General features: G+C 42.5%; 3 pseudogenes; 1 reads left to right on the top strand and 2 right to left on the bottom strand.

Moving 5' to 3' along the window:
* Window positions 1–839: 839 nt before the first annotated feature.
* On the bottom strand, window positions 840–1,432 carry LOC143151427 (cytochrome c oxidase subunit 3-like; annotated as a pseudogene).
* Window positions 1,433–2,765: 1,333 nt separating this feature from the next.
* Window positions 2,766–4,205, bottom strand: LOC143151426 (cytochrome c oxidase subunit 1-like; annotated as a pseudogene).
* A 12,304-nt stretch (window positions 4,206–16,509) lies between these two features.
* LOC143151425 (uncharacterized) lies at window positions 16,510–18,181 on the top strand (annotated as a pseudogene).
* The last annotated feature ends 8,576 nt before the right edge of the window (window positions 18,182–26,757 follow it).

The raw sequence follows: 26,757 nt of genomic DNA, 5'->3' as shown, positions 1-26,757 counted from the left end.
AAGTTTAATATTGAAAATATTAAGATAATATATATGCTATATTTTTAAATAGAGAAATAAAGTTTAAAGAAATTCTAATTCTTTTTTAATGATTTAAATCATTTTATTTCTATTAAATAGATATAATTATGAATTAATTTTTAATAGCGAATTAAATGTTATAAATTAACTAATATCCATTTAGGTTTATATAGTTTATAAAAATGTTATATTTTTAATATAGAGATAAGTTAATTGTTTTATAAATTTTATATATATATATATAAAGCTATTAGCTTATTAAGCTATTAATTCGAAATTAATTATATTATTTATACTATATATATAGTATATTAATTGGAATGTTTATTCAATAAAATTATTAACAATAATTTACCTCTATTTTGGTTTCAATTAAATTTTCATTTAAGGAAATTTATGTATCATTCTATTCATGAAGTTATAAGAAGAATCAAAATAATAAAGATGAAAGAATAAAAGGTAATAAACCTATAAAATTTTTATATAATAATAATTATAGGTACAATTAATATAATTTTGATATCAAAAATTAAAAAAATTAATGCAATTAGATAAAAATTATTAGAAAATGGTAGTCGGTTTTCTGAGATTGGGTCAAATCCTCATTCAAAAGGTGATAATTTTTCTCGGTTTTTGAAATTAATTAGTGAAAAGAGATTGTTTAAAATATAAATTATAGGGGGGATAATTATAATAATTAATAATTTTATGAATAAGGATGGAAGTTAATAATCCATCCAGTTAATAATGGAAGTCTTAATTGGAAGTTAAATGTATTTATTATACTATATTTATATGTTTGTAAGTTAATATATTCATCAATAAATTATTATGTAAAGAAATAGTCAAATATCATCTACAAAGTGTCAGTATAAAATTGCTGCTGTGAGGTTAAAATGACGAATAGTTGAAACATGATATTTTAAGGCTTGAATTGGCGCTACTATTAATATTATTGCACCAATAATTACGTGTAATCCGTGCAATCCTGTAGCTACGAAAAAAACTGATCCAAAAATTCCATCATTAATGGAAAAATAGGAATTTATGTATTCAATATATTGTAGGGCTATGAAGTATATTCTTAGTGTTCAAGTATGTGATAGGTAAATTGTACTATATAAATTATCATTTATTATAAAGAAATTATGACTTAGAGTTAATGTAAATCCGGAGGTAATTAAGATAATTGATTTTAATAAGGGGATGTCGAAGGATTTAATATTTTAATAGAAATGGGTGGTCAATTTATCTTTAATTCAATACTGGGAGAAATGGATCTATGGAAATATGCTCAGGAAAAAGATACGAAGAAAAAGAGTTCAGAGATAATAAATAATAATATACTTATTTTTATTATGGAGTGAATTGTATTTGAGTGGAATCCTTGAAAAGTTCTTTCTCGAATGATGTTTCGTCATCATATGGATGCACAAATTGATATTATTAATAGATTTAATAATTTTAGTTGATTAAGTTTTAAATTTAGAAATAAAATTAATCTTATAAAAAAGTTTAGTAAGTTTATAGAGGTAATTAGAGGTCATGTTCTCGGTGTTACTATATGATAAGGGTGTTTAAATATTTTCATAATCTGATTCGTTAAAGTATAGTAGTAATAAAATAATGAATATATATATTTGAATCATAGAAACTGAGATTTCTAATGTAAATAATGTATTTTGAATTATACAACCGACCTGGGCTGGAATTTCCCAGCATCTGGAAGTTCCGCGACAAGCGGAAGAAATAGCCAATACTTACTCCGTGCTTCGGGTTAAACAACAAAAACTTGACCTTCGGCGACAGGCTCTTGCCGTAGCCGTGCAGATTATTTCTCTAACAAACCCGAAGCGCAGACACGACATAAAATGCAGCTGCAAGCTTCTACAAATAGTTTGATAGATAATTTAAGTTAGTTGGGGTTTATGTATATGGGATTTAGATTTGATTATTGATTCAATTAATAAAATTTGAATAGTTAGTTCTTTCTACTACGATAGGTATAAATCTATAGTTTGCCCCACAAATTTCAGAACATTGACCAAAAAATACCCCTGGTCTAGTAGCGATTACATTTATTTGATTAATACGTCCTGGGATTGAATCTATTTTTAATCCTAATGAGGAAACAGTTCATGAATGAATATTCTTAGTATTCGGATAGGGATATTGGATGGGATAATTATTCGATTATTGACATCTAGTAGGCAGAAAATATAAATGTTATTAAGATTTTTATCTATATAAGAATCAAAGTTTAAATTGTTATATTCAGGATATTTGTAAGATCAGTATCATTGATGGCCAATAGATTTAATTGTTAAGTATACAGATCTTCATAATTCATCAATAAAATATAAGGTTTTAAGTGAAGGGAAGGCAATTAATGCCAAAATTATTATAGGAAAGATAGTTCAGATAATTTCGATATGATGATTTTTTAGTAGGAATCAATTAATAAATTTATTAAGTAGAACGTCTAGTATAATTATTAAGGTTAAAGAAGAGATTATGATGATTATCATTATTGTAAAGTTATGAAAGGTGTTTAAGTTATCTGCATAGGGTGAGTTTGGGTCTTGAAAAGATATTATTTTTCAATGTCACATTTTTAATACAAATTGAAAATTTTATAAGTGAATCTTAAATTCACTGCACTAGTCTGCCATATTAAAATATATATGTTTTAATAATTAGGCGGATTGAAAGGAATGAATGGTCCTTTGAAGGAAAATTTGTAATTATTCTAAAGATGATTGATGAAATTTAAATATAGCTAAACGTTTGGATATTAATATTTCTAATATAATGATTAAAAGAAAAATTATTCTGTTAAATGAGATTATTGAACCAATTGATGATACTAGGTTTCAGCAATAGTAAGAATCAGGATAATCTGAATAACGTCGAGATATACCTATTATTCCTAAAAAATGTTGAGGGAAAAATGTTAAATTCACACAGATAAATATTATATAAAATTGAGAGTCTAAATAGAATTTATTAAGTTAGCCCAGTAAATAAGGGAAATCAATGGATTACCCCTGCAATAATAGAGAATACAGCTCCTATGGATAGAACATAATGAAAATGAGCTACTACATAATAATGTATCGTGAAGAATAATATCAATGGGCGAATTTGATAGTATAATCCCGGTTAATCCACCCATTGTAAATAGGAAGATAAAACCAAATGATCAGGTAATGGAAGAATTTATAATAAATTTGGACCCATAATAGGTTGCTAATCAACTAAATACTTTAATTCCAGTAGGAATAGCAATAATTATTATAGCTGAGGTGAAGTATGGTAGGGTGTCTGCATCTAACCCTACTGTAAATATATAATGTGCTCATACAATAACACCTAGGAAAGCAATTCCAAGTATTGCATGGACTATTCCTAAATTTTCAAAAGTTTCTTTTTTCCCTCTTTCATTAAAGATAATGTGAGAGATTAAACCAAATCCCAGTCATCTGGGTGACCAAAAAATCAAAATAAGTGTTGGAATAAAATTGGGTCTTCTCCTCCAGCAGGGTTGAAAAATAAAGTGTTTAGGTTTTGATCTGTTAATAATATAGTAATTGCTCCTGCTAGAACCGGTAGTGATAAAAGAAGTAGAATTGTAGTAATTAATACTGATTATGCAAATAGAGGTATTTGATCCTATTTTAATGCATTATTTTTTATTTTTTAAATTGTTATGATAAAATTAATTGATCCTATGATAGAAGAGATTCCTGCAATATGTAAAGAAAAAATTGTTAAGTCAACAGATAATGATGGGTGATAAGGTTGAGATGATAAGGGAGGAAATAGTTCATCCAGTTCCTGACACAGGAAATAGTAATATTCTGGGAAGTAAAAGTAATAGTGAAGGAGGAATTAATCAGAATCTTATATTATTTATTCGCGGGAATGCTATCTCAGGAGCTCCGATTATTAATGGGATCATTCAATTTTCAAAACCTCCAATTATGAATAGTATAACTATAAAAAAGATTATTACAAAAGTATGAGATGTTACAATTGAGTTATAAATTTGATCATTATTGATTTATGCCCCAGGACTTCTCAATTCTATTCGAATGATTATCCTTTCTTAAGGAGGAGCCAATTATCCCTGATCATAAAGCTGCTAAGAAGTATAATATACCAATATTTTTATGGTTTGTTGAATAGAATCATTTTTTGAAATAAATTAAGATTTATAATAAATTATATATTTTAAAATTTGAAGGTTAATAGCTTTTTTAACTTAAAATCTTTAATAAATAATATTATGCCTGAAAAAGGAGTAAATTGTAAATTTACGTATGAAATTTTAATTTTCTAATATCAACTTTTATAATTTAATGAAAATTTTAAATTGCAAATTTAAATTTATACATTTATGACGTGTTAAGAATTATTAAATTAATCAGTATATTATATATATTAATATAAATATTAAGAATAATATATATATAATATAGTTTAAAAAATTAAAGTTATTAATTTAAAAAAAAAAAAGCTTGATTTTTTATCCTTTTCAAAAAAAATGTGAAATTTTACATTTAAAAAAGATTTTAATAAATTTATATGAATAATATATATATATATATTATATATATTGAAATTATTACACGGCAGAAAATTTTGTCATAACACTACAATAGTATCAAGTATTAGTTGAAATTTCTATTTATTAATATATAAATCATTTATTGAATAATAAATTATAAACATATAGATATATAATTAAATAAATTTTATAATTGATTTGACTCTCATGATAGTCAAATCAAAAATTATCTTTAATACATAATGAGTCACATAATTTTATATATTAATTTATTAAATCAATATGTTATTGAACAAGGTAGTGGCTTAAGATTGAGATTTGACTCAGCATAATGGAATCTCAATCATTAACAGTCAGTGTACATATCTAGTTTAGGCCCATTGAGCCCATATCTAGTTTAGGACTATTGAAAAATATTGATTTTGGAAATCTATCGCTGATATAAAAATTATTTTAATATAAGCACAATTAATGATTAAGAACTTATCTAAATTATTTAATTATTCTAAAGCTAATAATTTATTTAGTTACATGTAGAGATAATTAATTCGATATTTTCTTTTCCATTAGGAAAAAAAATATCTAATTGATAAGAAAGGTTTATGTAAATTATATAATTATATAATTCTGCTTAAATAATTATAGTCTACAATTAAATATATAATAATAGAATATAAATTAAATATATTAATAAAATATGTAGGATCGGATTTTCCGAGTCGGCTTGGGCCTGTTTCGACCGCGGGCCTAAACAAGGCGGCACGTGCGGACAGACCCGGGTCGAGGTAAACATTTGGTGCCAATCTGTCCACCAGCTTTTATGATAGGCCCGATAATCCCTTTACAGGGGGTCCTGCACGACGACCAGGTGTGAGGATGCATGGGTATGAAAGAGAGTACCTGTGACTCGGAGAAAGTGAGGTATACTTGGAAAAACGAGTGCTTAGGATGGCCGAACGTGGCCGAATGTCTGAAGTGAGAGAGACTGAGGAATAGAATGAAAGAGAACGAATAGGTATGACTATATAAAGTACGAAAGGAATGTTTGAAGGGACAGTATGTCACAGTTTGTGTCCTGAGTGCAAGAGTACGACGACGAGAGTATGTCCGAGGAGTATGCCGCGGACAGTATGACGAAGACGATAAGACGAAACGATTAAACGACGTACTACTAGTAAGACGAAAGGCCGGTGTAAGACTTAGGCAACAAAGACGATCAAGACGCGTGCCGAAGGCACAAAGACGGTTAGCTTAGTTTAATACGCGGTCGTTCGACCTTAGTAGAAAGCGAAACCAATCACTAACACTACGTTTGATACTTGTATCATTGTAATATATAATATCATTAAATATACTTTAATATACCGCACGAGGACAACAGTTGTTTGGGGGCTCGTACGGGGATCAATCACTCAAAGATCTCTTCTCAAGTGGTTTGAAGAGAGAAAAACAACACATGTTATAAATATGCAATAAATAAAGAGAAATATTATCTGTTATTCTTACTACTTGGAAGATTTTACCAATAATCCGTGAATTCCGTTCTAGCTGATCCTGAAGTGTCGCAGCATCTGTCGGTAATGCGACACCATCGCTACAATTGGTAATCTGTAACAAAAGAAACTGTAAATTTAAAACACATTTATCGAAATAAATATTTTTATATTATAATTAAGCAATAAGTGAAATCGAAATATTTTACCGAAAGATACAATTTAATTCGTAGATGCGGTTTGATTTATACAGATTCGCAGTTTGTAATCAATAGAGAAAGCACAAAAACTATTTAATTGTTTCACTCATATTGATTGAATTTATAATTAAAAGTGTATAAATATTAGACGAAACACCGATAGTTAGCAACAAAAGTATTAGGAATAATTAGATACGATTAAATGTTAGTGAGAAGTGTTCACTTCGATACTCGCAGGTCTCTCGATACATCTTTAGCTGTCGTCTGTCACGGACTGAATGACGACCTACCTCTGTAAATCATTGGATTGTTGTACGACCTCGAGTCGAGACGGTCTGTGTTTCCGCCAAAATTAATGTTGCGAGGAACGAGGGATTCGCGGTATCGTTGAACCTTTAATCGTGGGGATCGAGAACATACCAGGTAATAAATTTGTAAATTTAAAATCCAAAAATTTATTTATCGAAAAAAAACACATTGACTATGACCGTCGCCATACTTTGTCATACTGTGTCCCTTAACGTTCTTCTCGCGCTCTATATAGTCATTCCCATTCATTCTCTTTCATTCCAATCCTCAGTCTCTCTCACTTCAGACATTCGGTCACGTTCGGCCATTCTAATCGTTCGTCTTTCCCAAACACTCTTCACTTTCTCCGAACCACATGTATTCCCTTTCATCCCCATGCATTCTCACGCTCGGTCGTCTCGCAAGACCCCCTGCAAAGGGATACTTGTGCCTTCCACGAAACCTAGCAAAACCTAACCCAGGTCTGTCTGCACGCACTATCTTTTCTAGGCCTGCGCTCGAAGCAGGCCCAAAGGAACACGGAAAATCCGATATTACAAATATATATGAGTGTCTGACAATGCGCTGGCGTATCGTGCACAACGTAATGTCCACATATGTGTGTGTGGTTAGGCTGTGGAATTGCGTCGGTTCGCGAAAATATATCAAAGAGACTACAAATTAAAGAATACTCTGTAACGTTATATTATCAATGACAGTAACTATCTATATTAACTTAACTTTTGCTATTACATTCACGTGACAATTATTCTGCTTAAAGAGCCACGCAATAAATTCTCATGCTCATTATGAGTACATGTACGCAATGGTCAGCCATTATCAGACAATTTCAGGAATTTGGTACGTACCCTTAAAGTATGCATGTGTTTGATAAGCTCGACTGTCGGAGGCGTCCAGGGGATGCCTCCCTAGGTTAGGCTCATTGCACCCGCGCGTTATGTATGAGAACCCTGGAGTGGTTGTGTTTGAGAGAATGTGTTTTGCCATTTTTTAAATATAGGGCTAGGTAGGTTAGGTAACTTATTTCTGGTATGTGTGGTAAGAATGGTTAGGTAGGGCCAGGGCAGGTCGTTACATTCTCAATTCGGATAGGCGCGTTTTCGTGTGACCTACCTGAACCTGTAGGACAATTCGAAGAAAGGATCGCGAAGCTAGTGTAAACGAAAAATGTTGTTTGCATCTGGCGTTGTTTTCTATTCTTCGGATTTCTCTAGTTAATTGTTCGCGGACGCGGTCGTGTCGATTAGGGCGTTGAAACGAACGTTACGCTCGAAATTCCTTTTCACGCGTGCATTGCACGACCAACGGTTTTCAGAATCGTTTGCACGGTCGCACGCGTATTGCGCGTTGTTTTCGCGAAACGTAGGGTTTTAGATCGGGCAATGCCGCCCGAGGAAAGAAGAGGCTGCAAGCCAAAGAGGCCCTAGACAAATTGTCTCAAGATTGGGCTGCAACGAATGGCTCTCCATCTTCGGATATATCTATCCGAGGATGGAAAGTCATTACTATTACTATTTTCTCACTGTACTCGCACGTAGTTGTGTAGTAGTTAGTTTGTTTGGCATGTGTACACTTGCGTGTACCACGCGTGCTGTGGCACCTCATCCCCAATGATATTGGGCAATTCGCGGTTTGAATTAGCGTTGCGAACAAGAAACGATCACGGTTTGAATTAGTGTTGCGAATGAAAAAGAATCGCGATTGCAATTAGATACATGGACGAGAAATCGTCACGATTTGAATTGAGGTTGCGAACAAGTGATGATCGCGATTTGAATTAGCGTTGCGAATGAGAAACGATCGCGTTTGAATTAATGTTGCGAACAAAGACCAATAGCGATTGCAATTAGCTTTACGGACGATAAATCGTCACGATTTGAATTAGTGTTGCGAACAAATACCAATCGCAATTGAAATTAGCTATACAAATAGTATTTATAATTTGAATTAATGTTGCGAACGAATATCGAGCGTGCTTGCTCTCGATTTTGCAAAATCTGAATGCAGATTGTATTTATTTCTAGAATAGCGTTGCGTTTGATAAGTACTTATCGATCACGATTGCCTTTAGTGTTGTGAATGACGAATATTGAACGCGGTTGCATTTGTATTTTCAATTAGCGGTGCGATATCGATTAATCGTGTTGCTTCGAATTAACGCGGCTTTTTTTTTATTAGTGTTGCGACTCACTGTTTAAATCACGAAACAGCTAAATCAGCGGTCTAACATGTGATTCCTCGCAGTCTGAAATGACTGCACTCGACTATTAAAGTTAGCGTTGCGTATTATTTAACACACATAGGTGCACGGTATTCGATTAGCGTTGCGAACTATAAAGCGCCCTAACGTAGTTGTTTCAGGGAGTTTTTTCATTTTGCATTTTACAATATATATAATATATATATGAACAACGAAGCAGCGAGCGCGATTTTTATTGAGAATTTTTTTTATATTTTGATCAGTTAACTTCACGAATATGAAAGCAACCTATTTGGTTGCTCTCGGGAGTACCTGTTCTTTTTTTTTCATTATTATATATTTAATAATGTAGTGTTGCGAAAAAAGAACGGTCCACTCACGGGTTTGTTTCCATATTTGAGAAGTGGACCATATTGCAAAGAAATTGCAATTGTCGCGTTGCAAGTCGAGCGTTTGTAACTGAAAATACTGCTGAAACGTAGAATCGTATCTGAAATGTAATTTTTACGAATTATACATATTTACTATGCATTTGGCGTATTTGTATAATAATTTTGGTATGGTGCCAGTAAAATGATAACGATGATAAATTTAACGAATTATTGTAGCTTCTACAATAGAGGTTAATCGTTATTAGGTTTGCTACGGGATGTATATTTTATAAATATTCGAAGTTCTTTGCATCGATCAAAGTTGACTCACGATCGTTGCGTAATTTAATGAACAATTAAAAGACTCGTACTGAAAAAGTACGCAAGCTGCAATTCGATAGTTTGTACGGATAATAAATTTTCAAGTAGAGTCTACATTATCGCGTCGTTATCGTTTACTTCTAGATGCAAAAATAATTTAGATTAAATCCAGTAAAATATGATTATTCCAATATCAATGACGTTAAAAATATTTTTAAATTGGTATATTCTCGTTAAATAATATATAAAATAAAATTGAACGAATGAAAATAAAATGTGTACATTGTTTGCTCGTAAATAGTACGCGCAATGAAATTTTTAGTAACTCTCATTTATGTGATATTCGTGTTGTGCATCTCGTAAATTCAATTTTTATGTAACGAAGAAAAAATTACAGTTTTACTTTTCCGGTGTCAGTGTTATCATGTTTGATATGAAATACTTGTTTTGATTGTGCACAATTTTTTTTTTCTGTCCACTAACAAATTTTATTTTCAGCTATTTTCTTTTTTTTATTTCTATGTCTACTAATTCATGAAATAAGTTTTGTTTTAGGGTATGTGTGTGTGCATTTTTTGAATTGGGACAAAAGATAAGCGCAAAGAAAAATGACAAATGTAAAGGAATCGAAAACGGAATGTGAGAAGTTCAAAATGAAACTTAATATAGCCAAGAGGAAAAAATGGTAAAACTTATGACATTGTATCTAATCTTTCAATTTATGTTTCAGGACAATCTTCGTGGCATCCATCGCCAAAACAAAAAGGAAACATATAATGTTTCCTTGTATTTTTATAGATATTTCTGTTAGGTAGGATGTGAATGAAATTAGACGTTTGGTTAGATAGGCTCTTAGGTATGACATTGTATTTAATGTCCACAGTTTATATTTCAGGACAATCTTCGCGTCACCGATCATCGAAACAAGAAGGAAATATTTAATGTATTCTAGTACTTTTCTAGATATTTATATTAGGTAGGATATGAATGAAATTAAATGTTTAGTTAGGTAGGCTCTACTGGTGATTTAACATTAGCTTTTATATAGGGAGGATATTACTATTAAGTGCAATTACTAGTTCAGGTAGGAATAATTAGAATTTAATTAGGTAGGTTTGTGCTCCATTTTGCATCGACTTGTGCTCCATTTTGCATCGACTTGTGCTTCATTTTGCATTGAATTTTGTCATAGTTAGCCTTTCCAAGACAGATTATTTTGAAAACTCTAATGGTTGTTGATTCTTCGAACAACAATCTAAACACGATCGTTCCTTTGCTGAGTCGTATATTGGGAAAGTTGTATATCAAAATTTTGTCTAAACGGAGGGTGGCTGGGTAGGGTTAGGGTAGGTCTCTATACGCAGCAAGAGTGGTGAGACCTGGGCAATCTATATTATTTAGTACGTAATTACTAATTGTATCGCCAGTAGCAGGGTAATGCAATTATTAACTACATACAAAATAATATGAGCGAATAGCTGCGGCCTTTCTTGTAAACTATACCATAAACCTAATTTGATTCTAGTGTACATCAGTATATCTAAGCTAGACAATATTTCGTTCAGCCTGTTCATCTTCCTTTGAAATAAGCGAAATAGCGTTGAACTCGTGTGACTTTTCACGAAGTTATAGCCATTTAACGAAGCCTTGGCTTTCCTTCGTTACTCGACCACTGCAGTAGCAACGTAGAATTCAAACAGTGGAAACGCTAGCGTATGGTCAGGAAAGTGGAATTGCGAGTGAGTCCAGGCAAATAGTATTACACCGATCAATGGGCAGACAAGTAGTAAAACCCCGTCCATGGTCAACCAAACGTGTATGGTCAGACAAGTTGAAATGCGGCAGTATGGTCAGATTATTAGACATAAAAAAAGAGTTAGTAAATTATTGGCCAGATTCTCGGATAGAGCAATCATTTGCATTTCGAATAAGCACAACAACATTAAAATGATGTGATTTTCAACGAAGTTATAGCCATTTTGCGAACCCCTTGCTTTTTCAGCCCTTGCGTTTCGTTCGTTACTCGGGCACCGTAGCAACGTAGAATTCAGGCAGCCACATCTTTGTTAATACTGAACGCAGACTATTGTTACGGTAATCAAATTAGAGCTTGAACCCTCCGCTTCGTTTGCCCTATGGCCCATTTTATGGTGGTCTACGGTGGAGTAGGGAAATCGCCACTTGAAGAGGGTGTTGTCAAATTCTAAAAGTTGCAAGTATTCGAGATAACGTTTTGCTCATAAAAAATTAAGTTGATAAATTGTTGGTCACATTGTCAGATAGAGCAATCATTTGCGCTTCGAATAAGCGCAAAAACATTAAAATAGGGCGATTTTTAACGAAATTATATCTATTTTACGAATCCCCAGCTTTTCCAGTCGTTGCGTTTCGTTCATTACTCTGGCACCGCAGCAACCTAGAATTCAGAACCCCTTACACATGTTAATAACAAATGACTTATATAAATACATCGATCGATTCAACTTAGGTTTCTAAAGTATAAGGATTAGCTTTTTGTTTATGTAACAAAACGATTTAAACATGCAAGAATATGCATTGTGCTGCCATCTAGTGTCAGAAATGGACATTATTCCTCGACAAACTTGGCCCAGTAGCTACAGATGGCATCACTTTTGTTATACATGTAACAAAATAATTTTATTAAACGATCTTTTGATCCATACCGCGATGTTCACTAAGAAAAAGATGCAGTTTGCTTTTATTAGATAGTTTTCAATTAGTGCCAAGCGATATTATCTCTTACTTTGTTTAATATATAACATAAACAAAGGAGAAGAATTACGAGACAAAATTGTAATCTTTATCAAAGATTTTTACGGATATGGTGTGAGTTGGTAAGGATGAATATATATATATATATATATATATATATATATATATATATATATATATAATAAACAATTATTTCTTTCCATGTATTGAATCTTTATTTATATAAGATACATATCAGTAACCATCTTTTACTTTATGTCTGTAGTAAAATTAATTTCTGAATGTTAATTATGAATTTATAATGCATGAATGAGATGTATAAAGAGACAATAACGTTCGAAATACGTAGAAATATTAGCAACACATTTGCTTTGGAATAAAAATTAATTGAAATCGTCGATCTTCACAGATTTCGCAATATCTCGGTTTTTATTTATTGCTGCTATCAACAATTGTTATTGAACAATGGTTGAAACAATTATTAGCAATGTTTTCGTTTAAAATATTGCTTAATATTTCATTTTGGTGGAATATTCTTTGTTCGCGGAGGAATTTTTCGTTGAGGTATAACAGACATTGTCAAGGCTACGCGTACTGATTATCGATTCACAAGTGTTCTGCTCGATCATTTTTCTATCTAGAAAACTAATTAATTAAATTTTGCCTCTCTTAAGTAAAAAATATAACTTCTACGCGTATTGTGTAAATTATAAAAATTAAACAAATGTTAAATTAATGTATCTAAGAAACAATTGTTACTTTCCATGCTTTAAACCATTAAGAAACACGTTTATACCTCGAATCTCGATGAAAATTAATTTCTATCGACAAATCAATCATTTATAAGATGCATATTCATAAATAAGATGCATATTTAACATTAATATTCACAGTATACATAAATGTTAATAACAATCGAGGAAATGAACAAACATTCACCGAAACCGATCGCCTTCGCAGATTTCGCTATATCTTGATATTTATTGATCATAATTATTAACGACTGTCGTAGGACTATAGTTTAAACAATTATTAACAATGTTCTAGTGTAAACAATGGCTTAAAAGCCATCAATTTCTTGAAATATTCGGTTAGATCGAACAAAGACGATCGAAGTAACGGTAAGTCACCATGTGGTGGGTATATAAGGAACCACCGGTTGCCGAAACTTTCGTTCCACGAGGAGGCTCCGATGTGGACCGATGTCTCCATTCTTGGTACCCGGACCTGCCGCGGACAACCATGGACTCCGGTTGACCTCTTGGTAACCGGTACCGGCGACCACTCTCTAATTTTGTTGTTGTTGTTTCAGTTTTTTTTCTTTGTTAATGCATGCCACCTAATTTATGTCATGTATTTCATTGTCTTCAGAGTCAAATTTTCTATCATATCGTGACTTGCTTAATCTTTGTCGTTTTTCAATCTGTTTCTTTTAGCTAGGTATATCAGAATCGAGGAACATCGAGGGATCGAGGAACAAAGAGGACTCCGTCATCGCAGCCGCCGTGGGACATTCAGCTTAGTTTTAAGACTAGACTAAGTTAGTCTTAAGGCCACCATGTACGAATCTCTGTATTCTGCCAAGCAATTATGGAATTAGTAGCTTCTTTTTGCTCGCTTCCCCGTTCCTCAGTCCGGTCACCATTGCTTTTTGTACAAGCAAGCAAGTGACGGCCGTGTAAGTGGACCGAACGGTCGATCGCCGTCTCTTCTGGCGCGTCACGCTTCTAGAGGAAGATGTTGCGAACACAGAGGGAGGCTAATACCTTTGTCTCTGTGGAAGTCGTCGATCGTAGGAGAAGACTCTCTCTTCTGTAATCCTTAGCAAGTCGTGGCTCACGGCGCGAAGTTGTGGAGAAATGGGCACTCCTTTCAGCGACGTCGGCTACTTCCTCCCAAATTGGGCCCACTTAGAGGAAACGGGACCGACCTAGTAGGACCAGCTTCACGGTACGCGTCGCGTCTTTCCCAATTTTGCCTCGTTTTGTTCGACAATGTATAATAATTGCTTGGCAGAACTAAACGAGGAAAATTGATGGACCTTCGATTCCATCTATCTCTCTCCGGGTCCCCGTTCGCAGCAACCTCCACGGGGTGAGACCTGGTAATCGGTTTTACTCGCGACGGAGAATAATTATTTGTTACGGCTAGTACCGAGCTAATTGGCTGCGAATTTAGAATAACTTTTATCATTTAAATAATAAGTACACAGACTGATTACTTAGAGAGTAAAAAAAATTGTATATTGCAATGTAGAAAACTTTTGCGGCGCATAAGAATGTACGATACTTAAAGTATGGCAATAAAATGTAAGAATACGATTGTAACTGGAAGAAATATGTATATTGTATTAAATAAATCACAAATATTCAAAATATTACGAGTTTTTTAATTACAACTTTCCTTCCCCTTACTTGCTTTCCTATGAATCACATCAACAATAATTGAATGACGTCATTTCCAGCAATCCACGAAAAAGAAATACCTCCCTGACTATCATGTTCTCCTGATACCAAAGTCCGAATTTCGGGCAAAAATTTTAGAAAATCTCTGATTATAGCTGACGTCGCCGAAAGGAGTGCCCCAATTCTCCACAACTTCGCGCCGTGAGCCACGATTTGCGAAGGATTACAGAAGAGAGGGTCCTCTCCTACGATCGGCGACTTCCACAGGGACAGAGGTATAGCCTCCATCTGTGTTCGCAACATCTTCCTCTAGAAGCGTGACACACCAGAAGAGACGGCGATCGACCGTTCGGTCCACCTACACGGCCGGTCACTTATTTTTACAAGAAGTAATGGTGACCGGACTGAGGAAGGGGGAAGCGAACAAAAAGAACCTACTAATTTCATGATTGCTTGACAGAGTACAGAGATTCTTACATAGTGGCCATAGTCTAGTCTTAAAACTAAATGTCGGAGTTCTCTCTGTTCTTGGTTCTTCGTTCTTCGTTCATCTAGCTAAAGAGTAAGAGAAACATTCATAACAGACATAACATTCTTTAATGGTTAAATACATTCATACAAAGAATAAATAAGGAAAAACGTATACAAATTAAAATCAGTAAGTAAGTACAGATGAATATGAGCAAAGAAAATAAAAAAACAGAAGAATTGAAAAAGAAACAAAAAAATAAAGGTGGCTAGTTTTGACCACTGGCTATTGGTGATCATTTAGCCGCGCTGTTCTGCGCTAATCCGCTGGGTCTAGGTTCTCCAGAGGAAGAGCTCTGTCCAACTCGGCGGCACCCAGAAGAATGAAATTTTACGCAGCCGTAAAATTTATTTATACCCTCCAGAAGGACTTACCGTTACTTCGTTTGTCTTTGTTCGATCTAACTGAATATGTCAAGAAATTGATGGCTTTTAAGCCATTATTTCTACTAGGACATTGTTAATAATTGTTTAAGCTACGGTCCTACGACGGTTGTTAATAATTATGATAAATAAACATCAAGATATTACGAATTCTGCAAAGGCAATCGGTTTCGGTGAATGTTTGTCCATTTCCGCGATTGTTACTAACATTTACGCATGTTTCCAATATTAATCGAACAATGTGCATCTTATTTATGCACTACAAATGATTAAATAACTTATAGAAGTTGATTTTGGTCGAGATTCGATGTAAAAACGTGTTTCGTAAAGTTTTGATGCATGGAAAGTATTAATTGTCTATTTGGTACATTAATTTAACATTTGTTTAATTCTTATAATTTATACACTACAAGCGTCGGCGATACAACACAGCTTCTGAAAAATTGCGTATAATTAATGTCATAACCGAAGCAATGCCATAGATTGTTTTTGAATAATCTTGATGCTTCTTGATATTTAATATTTAAAATAGGTTATCAATCTAATGGCCAAATTATCATGAACGTGTATTATTAGATGTTATGTTTTGAAAAGGAATTCGATGCATGCAACTTATATGTATGTGAATATACATTACTTACACTCCGCAGTGTCAGTTTACAGACACTGACAAACCGATATAACGGTTTGTCCGTTATTTGTGTGCTTATCGCTACCTTATTATTTTCAAAGTATCGCGGAATATTGTGAGTGATTTGCGTGAGAGAAAGAAAAATACAGAGAAAGATAGAGAGAAAACGATCTAATATATCGATATACGTAAAAGCGGAAGCAAGGTATAGATAAATTTACTCGATCCTCTGTAACTAAATTATGTACACGGGGGATTGGTCGGGTATACGCGAGGGCGAGTATTTGCACAGTTAAGGAGAAAGGGCGTGGACAGAGTAATACGTAAACGTACGCTAAACACCATGGGTAAGACGCCAAAGAAGGCAGCCCCTGGGGGCGATGAGAGGAATTTGTACAATCGGAGACTGCTTAAGGCTTCTTCAAAGGCTTCTGAAACAAACTTGCACAAGAGACAGCGCGAATCCAAGAATTCGAACAGGTTTGTAAAACCAATCAGGCCAACGAACCAGCGAAGTCATCTACAGTTATTCCCCATTCGGTCGTTCATTTTTCTAGCTTCGATTCTACGTTTCGAGCGTTCGTGTGAACTGACGCGATGCTGCCCGGATTATCTTTCTTTTCGATCGTGTACACGACCTTTTCTTTTTTTTTTAAATATCCGAGGACAAAGCGGGGTAAATGTCACTCGCTTTCAGTGGAAGATAACTTTCAGTACATCAAGACGCGTCGTGTTCTGTTACAATTTCTTTCAAATACTTCGCTTACGTTATCCGTCTTGTATTAGTTCGAGAAGACAAGGAAAATTTATGAAACAAACGCTTTAGAGTGAATGGGCATACGTGAAATAACGTGCAAATATCGAAGAGATGTAAACGAGAAACATTAGATTAATTGCTATGTCAAGTTTTTTTTTTTTTTAAATTAGTACCTCTCATCACCTCCGGAATTTCTTACTCCGTGGAAATTAGCTATAAATACGCGCGTGATTTCCTTTCAGCGATTTTGAACGTCTGTATATTCCTGTTGCAGGTATAAGTTGAGCATCATACCAAAAACAATGGTCGTAGAAACCAAAGAGATCAGCGAGCCGGAAAAAGTCCATTTGACGTTAAGTTTTGAAACTGAAAACAATCCTACAAAAGTGGAAGAGGAGGAGGAAAAGAAGTGAAACGACACAAATAGAAAGGAGAACAGCAAAGAGGAATGTCATTCTGTACAGCCAGAATCGAAAAACAATATCCAAGAGAAGGGAGATGTGCAAAGTGAATCCCAAACCGATACAGAAAGCTATTCGGTGGACATTCTGGAATCCACGACGTCAGAATTGTCCGAGGTGTCCGAGATAGCGTCGCAGAATGACAACCAGAAAGAAAAGGAAAAACCTGAGGAGGATAGGAGCGTCAAGGATGTGTCGTTCGTTTCGTACGACTCCTCCATAATGTTGAAAGACGTGCAAATCAAGTTGAACGATTGTATGAAAGAGAATTCAAAGTTATGCGAGACGAGTAACACTGAGTACAATACGCTAGCTCAATCAGCGAAGGATACATCTTTTGGCAAGACACTGAGGAGCATTTCCGGTAGACGTTCGTTTAATAGAATGCGTCACGTCACGATACGCGAACACAAGTATTCTCTAAACAACTCCATGTTCGTAAATATAATACATCGAACACGTCGCTATTGCCGGATGAAACGGAGGAATTCAAAATCTTGCGCTATATTACCGGCCTATCGGACATGATTTCCACCACCAATGGCAGCCCAAACGAGAGAAAGCGGAAGTACGAGACCGAGGACTGGAGTTCGTCCACCAAGAAACAGAAAACAGAGTCGGAGAATAGTTTATTGAACACGTCGATCAGCCTTTTGAAAGGACTACGCAGGCCTATTCAAGTATCCACTTCGGTATCGGAGCTGAAAGTTTAAACCAGCAAACTGGATCTTACGAATGACGAGAGTAACACATCGGTAAACGAAGGCCCAACCAAGAAATGGTGCACCATCATGTAAATTATTAAGAGAGTTTTTATATATACATGCGTATGTGTGTGCGTGCGCGCGCGCGCGCGCGCGCGTGTGTGTGTGTGTTATATGTATTATATGTATATATGCATTATATATCTATATATAAAAAATTTCGCACGCGAAGAAAAGCGGTCCCTGTGCCATGGCACGTGTATTGGCAAATTAGAATTTGGATACAAGAGTTACCTAAATCGTTGACTTAAAGTCTGTTGATTCAATGATCCATCTTCATGTGTTTCTGTTATCACGAATTTTTTAAATCGTACATGTTGGTGATCCAGTTTTACGGAACGTATCTATGTTACCGGAACGTTTCTAATCCCTCTTACGAGATACGTACATGTATGTATAATAACGTACCCCGTGCAATTTCACACAATAGACGCTCATTTACAAAAAGACATCGCGCTTGTAACGATTAAACTTTTAAACTTTGATTATATGTATTACTTTACTATGTCTTACACTTGTCATTAATACTCGAGTATGTTTTATACGAATGATAGAATGTAATTATAAGAAAGCGTAACGGTAGGAGACCCTCTCGTTAATATTCGGGCAATTACTTGGTCAATTTGGAGAGATTACATTACGGTTTGGATCGACGAATCTATATTTTTCGAAATAAGTACGCTCTGATTTGTAACGACCGACTCTCTCGATAAGTAACGTACACGTTCGATTCGATTTATGTTGCAAGTATACAGTTGTAAAGTTATATATTTTTCATAGTCTCACGGTACGTGTAAACACATTTTAGGATACTTTCGTAACAGTGGAGAAGCAGGTTTATTGTTTCGGTAAACAAGGTAACGAAATATCAAGATTGTCGTAAAGAATCTCTATTTACCACGAGCGTAGAAGTTGCTTATCGTCGTAGAGACAGAAATCTCTATACGGAGTAAAGTTTTCCTGTAATAACATTTTACTTGCTACTTATTTATAATAGAGTAAATTCTTACGAAATATTTTTTGTCTGTAAACGTTCTAATGCACGAAATACGGGCAATGAAACGCGGTAAACTCGTCCACGTAGATTATCACGCGGAATCTTTTTGCATTTCGAAACATTTTGAAATTTATAGTTGTATTTAGTGGACATTGTTCTTAGATTTTTGCTCTAGGCAATTTTTCGACACTCGTTGCCTATTTGTCGTCGAAAACAGATTATGTTAACCGTAACATATGTAGAAAAACCTGTAAGACGCGTGAAATCAAAGCGTATACGGATAGATTAGACGTAAACATTCGATGATCGACGAAATCGTGTAACACAATTGAAAAAGTGGGAATTCGTCGAACAATTCGAGTAGTGTAGTTTCTTTACAATGCAAGTAATTCTATCGAGTTCGTTTTTTCTTTTCGTTTTTTTTTTTCTTGTAGCGAGACACACACACACACACACACACACACACACACACACACACACACACACACACACACACACACACACACACACACACACAAACAAATGTATTTTTAAGCTTTCTATGGAACAACTCTTTCCCAAACCGGAAGCAACATTTTGTACTTCCACGTGGTTGTTGTTGAAATCGATCGAGACCAAGCGTGTGTGTGCTTTTTTTTTTTTTTTTTTTTTTTTAACGTGGGGGAAATCTTCGAAAGACCCCCCCGCCTGGGGAGGGGCGGGGGGAGTGTGGGATTCCCCGCGCCCGGAAGGAAACCCATCGGGCGCGGGACCTACCCACTAAAACCCACCACGGTGGCCATCCTCGCACTATGCAGGGGGAGCACCTGGGACCGAAGACATCATAACATCAGGTGCTCCCCCGTGCAGGGCTCTCGCGCCCGTGTCCTCCCGTTCCAGGGAAGGGAGGGGGTACTTCACCCTCCCTTCCCTGTTTTCTCCTCGGCGCTCTGGCGCCCGACGTCGGAGCAGGGCCACACTGCTCCGACGTCCCACTCCCGGGGGCCGCCCGAGGGCGGCCGCGAGTCCCACACTCGCGACCGCCCACGGCCCCCATAGCCGCGCCGGAGGCACGGCTCTGGGACCGTGCCGTCGGCGCAGCCGCACCCCGGCTCGTACGCTCCCGAGGGCGGCTCTGGCCTCTCCGCCCTCGAGAGCGTCGCCGTCCCTTATTCTTCCCCCCCCCTCAGGCGACGGGCGGTGGCACGAGCCTCAAGGGCTACGCACCCCCGCCCGCCGCTCTCAGGGTGGCCTCCCCGGCCCTTCAGGAGGCCCACCCGCCCCCGGCCTCGGACGAGGCCTCGCTCGCGGTCTCCCCCTCTCGCGAATGCGGCTCGCGGCCTCCTTCTGCGAGATTACCTCCTCGCAGAAGGAGGCCACGGCCCGCCACTTCGTCTCGCTGTCGAGCATGGCCCGTACCACGCCCGGCAGCGATAGATCCGCCCCAATCACGGCCGTGAGGACACGGCGCTCCACCCCCCAGGCCGGACACACCTCGAGGGTGTGTTGCGCCGTGTCCTCGTCCGCTGGACAGTGCCAGCAGCGCGCCGCCTCTTCCCCACCGATCCGGCACAGGTACCGTCCGAAGCATCCGTGCCCGGACAGCACCTGCACCAACCGGTAGGTGAGTGAGCCGAAGCGCCTACCCAGCCACTCAAACAGGACCGGCCGGATAGCCCGGAGAGTCCTCTGGCCGAACAACGGCTCGGCCAGCCGCTGCTGCCAAAGCTGCAGCATGGACTCCCGGGCCTGGCGCCTGAGGGCCTCCACCTCGCATCCCGCCAGGACCACCCCATCCTCGCGGGCGCGCACGCGGCCCTCGTAGAAAGCCGCATGCGCGCCCGCGATCAAGTCCGCCGGGGGTAGCCCTGACAGGACGCTCGCCGCCTCATACGAGACGGTCCGGTACCCCCGGGCGATCCGCAGTGCAAGCCGCCTTTGAACCCGGCGCAGCAATACCTTGCTGCGCCGGGAGGCGGCCAGGTCGCCCGCCCAAACGGGGGCCCCGTATAGGGCCACCGAGTGGACCATTCCCGCGTAGAGGCGGCGAACCCGGTCACTCGGGCCCCGCAGGTTGGGGAGGATACGGCCCAAAGCGCCAACTATCCTCTCCAACCGCGGGGCCAGGGCCCGGAAATGGCCCTCGAAGCGCCAGTGGCTGTCGAGGTGAAGTCCCAGATATTTCATCTGAGACCTCACCTCGACGTCTGTCTCACCCACCCGGATCAGGGGGGGAGGCGGCTCTCCCCGGGGTCTATACATCCCGAGTACCTCGGTTTTGTGGAGAGCCACCTCCAAACCGATCCCCCTGATCCGGGAGACGACGCGCCGGGCACCGTCCTCGGCGGCCCGAACAGCCCCCCTCCAGTCCCCCCCGACGGCCAACAACAAGGTGTCGTCCGCGTAACACGTCAGACTGACGCCGTCGGGGAGGTCTTCGGCCCGCAGGACGGTGTCGTACCCGAGGTTCCACAGCAGGGGTCCTAACACCGACCCCTGCGGAACCCCGGAGTACACCGCTCTCCTCTCCGTCCCGCACCGGCCCGGATACTCGATCCACCTGTCGCGGAGGTAGTCCTCGACGACTGCCCTAAGGTAGGCGGGGAATCGATGTTCCTCAAGCCCCCGCCTAATCGCCTCCCAGGGTAGGGTGTTAAACGCATTGGCGATGTCCAAGGACACCGCCAATGCCACCCCACCCCGGGAGACCGCCGAGGCCGAGAGGGACCGGACGCGTCGAATCGCGTCGATCGTCGACCGGCCCTCCCGGAACCCGAACTGGCACTCCGCCAGCCCGGGCCCATCCCGCGACAGGTGCCCGACGATGCGAGCCGCCACGACTCTTTCTAGGAGCTTGCCCACATCGTCGAGCAGGCAAATCGGCCGGTACGCGGACGGAGAGTCCGCGGGCCTACCCTCTTTCCGGAGGAGGACCATTCGGGCCACCTTCCATGCGGAGGGGAATCGCCCGGCCTCCAGGCAGCGGTCGAATAGCTCCCGGAGGCCGTCACCCAGGACGTCCGCGGCCAAGACCAAGACTCGGCCGGGCACTCCCGAAGGACCCGGGGCAGTATCCTTCGCCCCGAGTCTTCGGATGGCCGCGGCTAGCTCCCCAGCCGAGACCCCCAGCTCCGAGGACCAGGTGGTCGGGTCCGCAGAGGGACGTGGCCCGCTCTCCCCCACGATCGGGAAGAGCGTGTCGACCACGTCCCTCAAGAGCTGGGGGTCGAGACCCTCGGTGATCGGGGGCGCCCATGGCCGGAGTTTATTCAGAACTATCCGGTATGGGCGCCCCCATGGATCCCGCTCGAGGGTCTCGAGGAGCTCCTTCCAGCTCTGGGCCTTGGCCCGTTTGATGGCGACCTGCAGAGCCCTCTTTCCCGCGCGATAGGACTCGTACAGTTCCGCCGCCCTAGCCCGCGCGCCGTCGTCGCCGTTCCGTCCGGCCCGACGACGCGCGCGGGTGTACTGACGTCGGGCCCGGACGCATGCTGTCCGCAGTTCCCCGATTTTGCCCGACCACCAGTACACCGCCCGACGAGGAGACCGCGGCCCGGCCCGGGGCATCGCCGCGTCGCAAATGCGCGCGACGGCGCTCCCGAGCCGAGCCACGGCCCCCTCCAGGTCGGGCAGCCTGGTCTCCCGTCGAGGCCAGGTTTCGGCTAGAGCGGCTGCCACCAGGACGTCCTTGTCAAGGCGCCGAAGCGCCCATCTGCGTGGTGGTGGTGGGGCGCTACCCGCTCCCGGGCGGAGGTGTCGGTGCGGGGCCGCGGCGGCCTCGGGGGAGGTCAAGACCACGCGGATATACCGGTGGTCCGATAATGTCTCCTCCCCCACCACCACGTCCCACCCGGACACCATACGCGCGGCGCCGGGGGATCCAAACGTCAAATCCACTATGGACCCTCCCCCGCGCCGCACGCACGTCAGCTCCGACCCCCGGTTAATCAACCGGAGGTCGAAGCCCGCCGCCCAGTCGCCCAGAGCCTCGCCCCTCCGATTGGTCCTGGGGGACCCCCATGCCACTGACCAGGCATTGAAGTCCCCCAGGACCAGCACCGGCCGGGGCGCAATCCTTGTGAGGCACGCCCCCACCCCGGCCAAGTACTGCTCGAAGGCAGCAAGGCCGCAGTTGGGCGAAACGTAGCACCCCACCACGGCGACTCCCCCCCACTGGACGGCGACGAATCCCGCCCCGTTCTCCAGTAAGGAGAACGGAGGGGACCCGTCACCGCCCTGCCACACAGCCGCCACCAAGCCGCCCGCATCCCCCATCCAATGCGGATGGTCGGGGACGCGGTACGGCTCGGCGGCGACTGCCAGACCACCCCCCCACTCCGCCAGCGTCTGACACATCAGGTCCTGCGCTGCACGGCAGTGGTTGAGGTTGGCCTGCAGGAGGAGGCGGGGAGCCATTATTTGATGGCCTCCTCACCGCCTCCTGGTGGCACCTCCGTGAGGACGGCGGCGGGGCCGATGTCCACCTCCATCGCGGACACCAACGCCGTCGCCGCCTCCGACCTCTTCCTTGCGGCCGTCGCGTCGGTCGCGGCCAGGTCCGCGGGCGCCGCGGCGCTCGCAGCTGGGGCCGCTCTCACCGGCGCCGGGAGCGGCCCCGGCGCACCCCTCCTCTGCCCTCGTCGGGATGGGGGGGTACATTGCTTCCCCCCCATTCGGTGCGCGGCGGGTCTCCCCATGTCCGCACACAGCGGGCACTTGGGGGCCGCCGCGCAGTGGCTCGCGCGGTGGCCTTCGGCACCGCAGCGGTAACAAGTACCGCTGCGGTCCACCGCGGAGGTGCACCGCTGCCTGACATGGCCCGTCTCCAGACAGCGGTAGCACTGGAGTGGGCGTTGGGCGAGGACCTCGATCCTCGCCGACACCCACCCCACCACGATCCTCCCGACTGCTTCTAACTTCCGGGCAGCCGGAAGAGGGCACCGTGCCCACACCGCTCCCAGGCCGGTGGAGGACCGCCGGACCTCCCCGGTCCGGATGTCCCCCTCAGAGCAGCCACCGGCCTGGGCCAGCGCCCTGGCCACCTCCTCCCGGGTGACCGAGTCGTCGAGCCCACAAACGCGCAGCTCCGCGCTCTTTGTGGGCCGGGCGACCCTGACACCCCGGGGTGCCAAGGCCTCGCCCAGCTTTTCGGCCAGTCGGTCCGCCTTGGCTGCGTTGTCGGGGCCGCTCACGCGCAGCATGAGCGCCCCCGTCACCGCCCATCTCGGGCGGACCGACTCGATGGCGAGTGCGGCCAAGGATATCTTTTCCTCGGCCGCCGCCATCACCTCCCCGTAGGAGACGCCCCCCCCCCTCCGGGACGGTCAGCATGACTGCTGCCGTTGAAGGGGGGCGTCCCAGACGGGGCTTCGCCCTCCCCGCCTTTCCGTCCCTCTTCGTGGCAACCGGCGGGGGAGGCTGCGGCACCCGAGCCGCCCTCCTCGCCGTCCTTCCCGCCCTTCGGCCCAGGACCTCCGTCCACAAGGGACCGGATGGGGGCGACGGCGGGGGCACAAATGCCTCCCGGCATAATTTTTTTATGGCATTTGTGCCCCCGCCGTCGCCCCCACCACGGCACCCTTGCCCTCCGTCTTTGCCGCAGGGCCCGGAGCCGCGATGGTCCCCCCCTGCGGTCCCCCGCCCCTCGGTTGTTTCCCGGGCCCGGTCCTCTGTCCCGCCGGCGCTCCGTCCTTGGGGCGAAGCGCCGCCCGTATTTCCCCGCGGATGACGGCCATCTTGGCGTCCATGAGGAGCTCGATGCTCCTCGTGGACGCCGCTGGTGTGGGGGGAGCTCCCGCTTTCCCTCCCCCACACGTGCATACGCCCGTCGGCCCCGGATGAGGGCGCCTCTTAAGGGCGTCCGTCTCCCTCCGCGAGCACGCAAGCTCGTCTTGCAGCGCTTCCACACGCTGCCTCAATTGGGCGTTCGTGTACTCCAAGGCAGCTGGGACACGGCGTCCCAGCTCCTGGAGAGCCCTCCGCGCCTCCGTCGCGGCCTGGCCAACCGACCTCGGGGAGGCTGTAGTCAGCCCTCGCGAGGTGGTGGCCACCTTCTCAATAGACCTCAGGGACGAGGCAATACGGGCCGATACATGGGCCGTATCCTCGTCCCTGAGGTCCTCCTCCCCGTCGGTCACCGTGAGCAACGGTGGAGCAGCGGACGTGGACGGATCTTCCTCCGTCCTCCGCCCCTCCACCGTCCTGCGCCTCTTTACGTCCGCGGCGCTGGTCGCGGACGCCAGGGACGAGACCGACGCCGTCTCGTCCCCCTCCTCGAACGGCGCCGGGTGGGGCACGAGTGCCCCCTCCGTCGCCACCCCTCGCGCCACACGCACCGTCCCCCCTCCCCCTTTTTTTTTTTTTGAATTATTTTTATCCATTTTGGATCCCACGAGTAGGTCGGAACGTAAGTCGACCCGGGCAGAGCCGCCATACCCGGGCAGGCCTAAATACTCCGGGGGGTCGGCAGGTACCCCGGAGTTGTTGGCCGCTTTGGATTGGGGCCTCCCCCCCAACCACGCATCCCATCACCGCGCACCGTAGCTTAGGATTGGAGGGCAATTTATAGAGTTACCATCCTCGCGGCCCGGGCGGTAAAGCCAAGGCCCCCGTCCCTCCTGCCGTCACGTACCACTCTCAAAGCCAAAAGAGGAATTGGGAGTGGGTCGTTGCGACGACCAACAGGAGTCTTACGGTGTGGTTTGGCATCGGGCACCTCGGGTTTGCCAGTCCCGTACTGTAGCAACAAGCTACAGCCCCTGAGGGAGGGCGTGTGTGTGCTTCGCGAACTTTTATACTTTTTTACGATAAAGTAGAAGAAGAGTTGAAAACACGATGTATGAAAAATGTATATAGAAAATGAGATTTATGATAAATCTTGGAAACTCGAGGCCACCCGTTAGGGTACTTACCTCGGCTTGTCCGACTCGTCGGTCAGTTACTCTGAGATGCTATCAGGTCAAAAACCCGTTGGATTGGCAATTAAGTTACATACCTTGTAAGCTTAGTGTCCCGGAACTCTCGGTGTTTGTATTCGTCCGGATGCCTCGTCACTGGCTCGTTAAGAATTATCGCAAGCCCGCGCGTTAATTACCAACTTCATCCTGTGACATCGGCTAGGACCAAAAATCTGCAGCTATTGCGACGAACGGAACACCCCCGCGTATCTAGCGTCCTATAGAACGCTGCTGTGTGCCCAAAGTGTGTGGTTATCGTGGCCGTTCTGGAGATAATAACGGAAAACCGGTCGATAGGTATCGGAAGTTACAAAATCACAGCGGCGTGACTATCTCGCGAAAAGGATTGATGAATCCGAGCAATTCCTGTTGCGTTTCAAAGTAGAAACTCGCGCGATTATAACGCTCTAAGTTTTTTTTCTCTACGCCATATTAGTTATACGTTTAGAACATCAACTTTGGGAAAAATTTGTTGCGTTCTCAACGATACTTTCACTTCAAATTCGTATATCTCTCGAATGGTTCTTCGCATATATCTCGAGAACGGGCGCGACGACTATACACTTTGGGCACACAGCAGCGTTCTATAGACGCTTGCTACGCGGTAGTATGCACAGTTTTGGTCTGGACCGATGTCACCGGAAAGCAATACGCCGCTGGGACTTTTTTTTTTTTTT

The sequence above is a fragment of the Ptiloglossa arizonensis genome, chromosome 9, assembly GCF_051014685.1.
Source record: "Ptiloglossa arizonensis isolate GNS036 chromosome 9, iyPtiAriz1_principal, whole genome shotgun sequence".
Classification (NCBI taxonomy): domain Eukaryota; kingdom Metazoa; phylum Arthropoda; class Insecta; order Hymenoptera; family Colletidae; genus Ptiloglossa; species Ptiloglossa arizonensis.
This window is presented reverse-complemented; position numbering and strand designations above follow the sequence as displayed.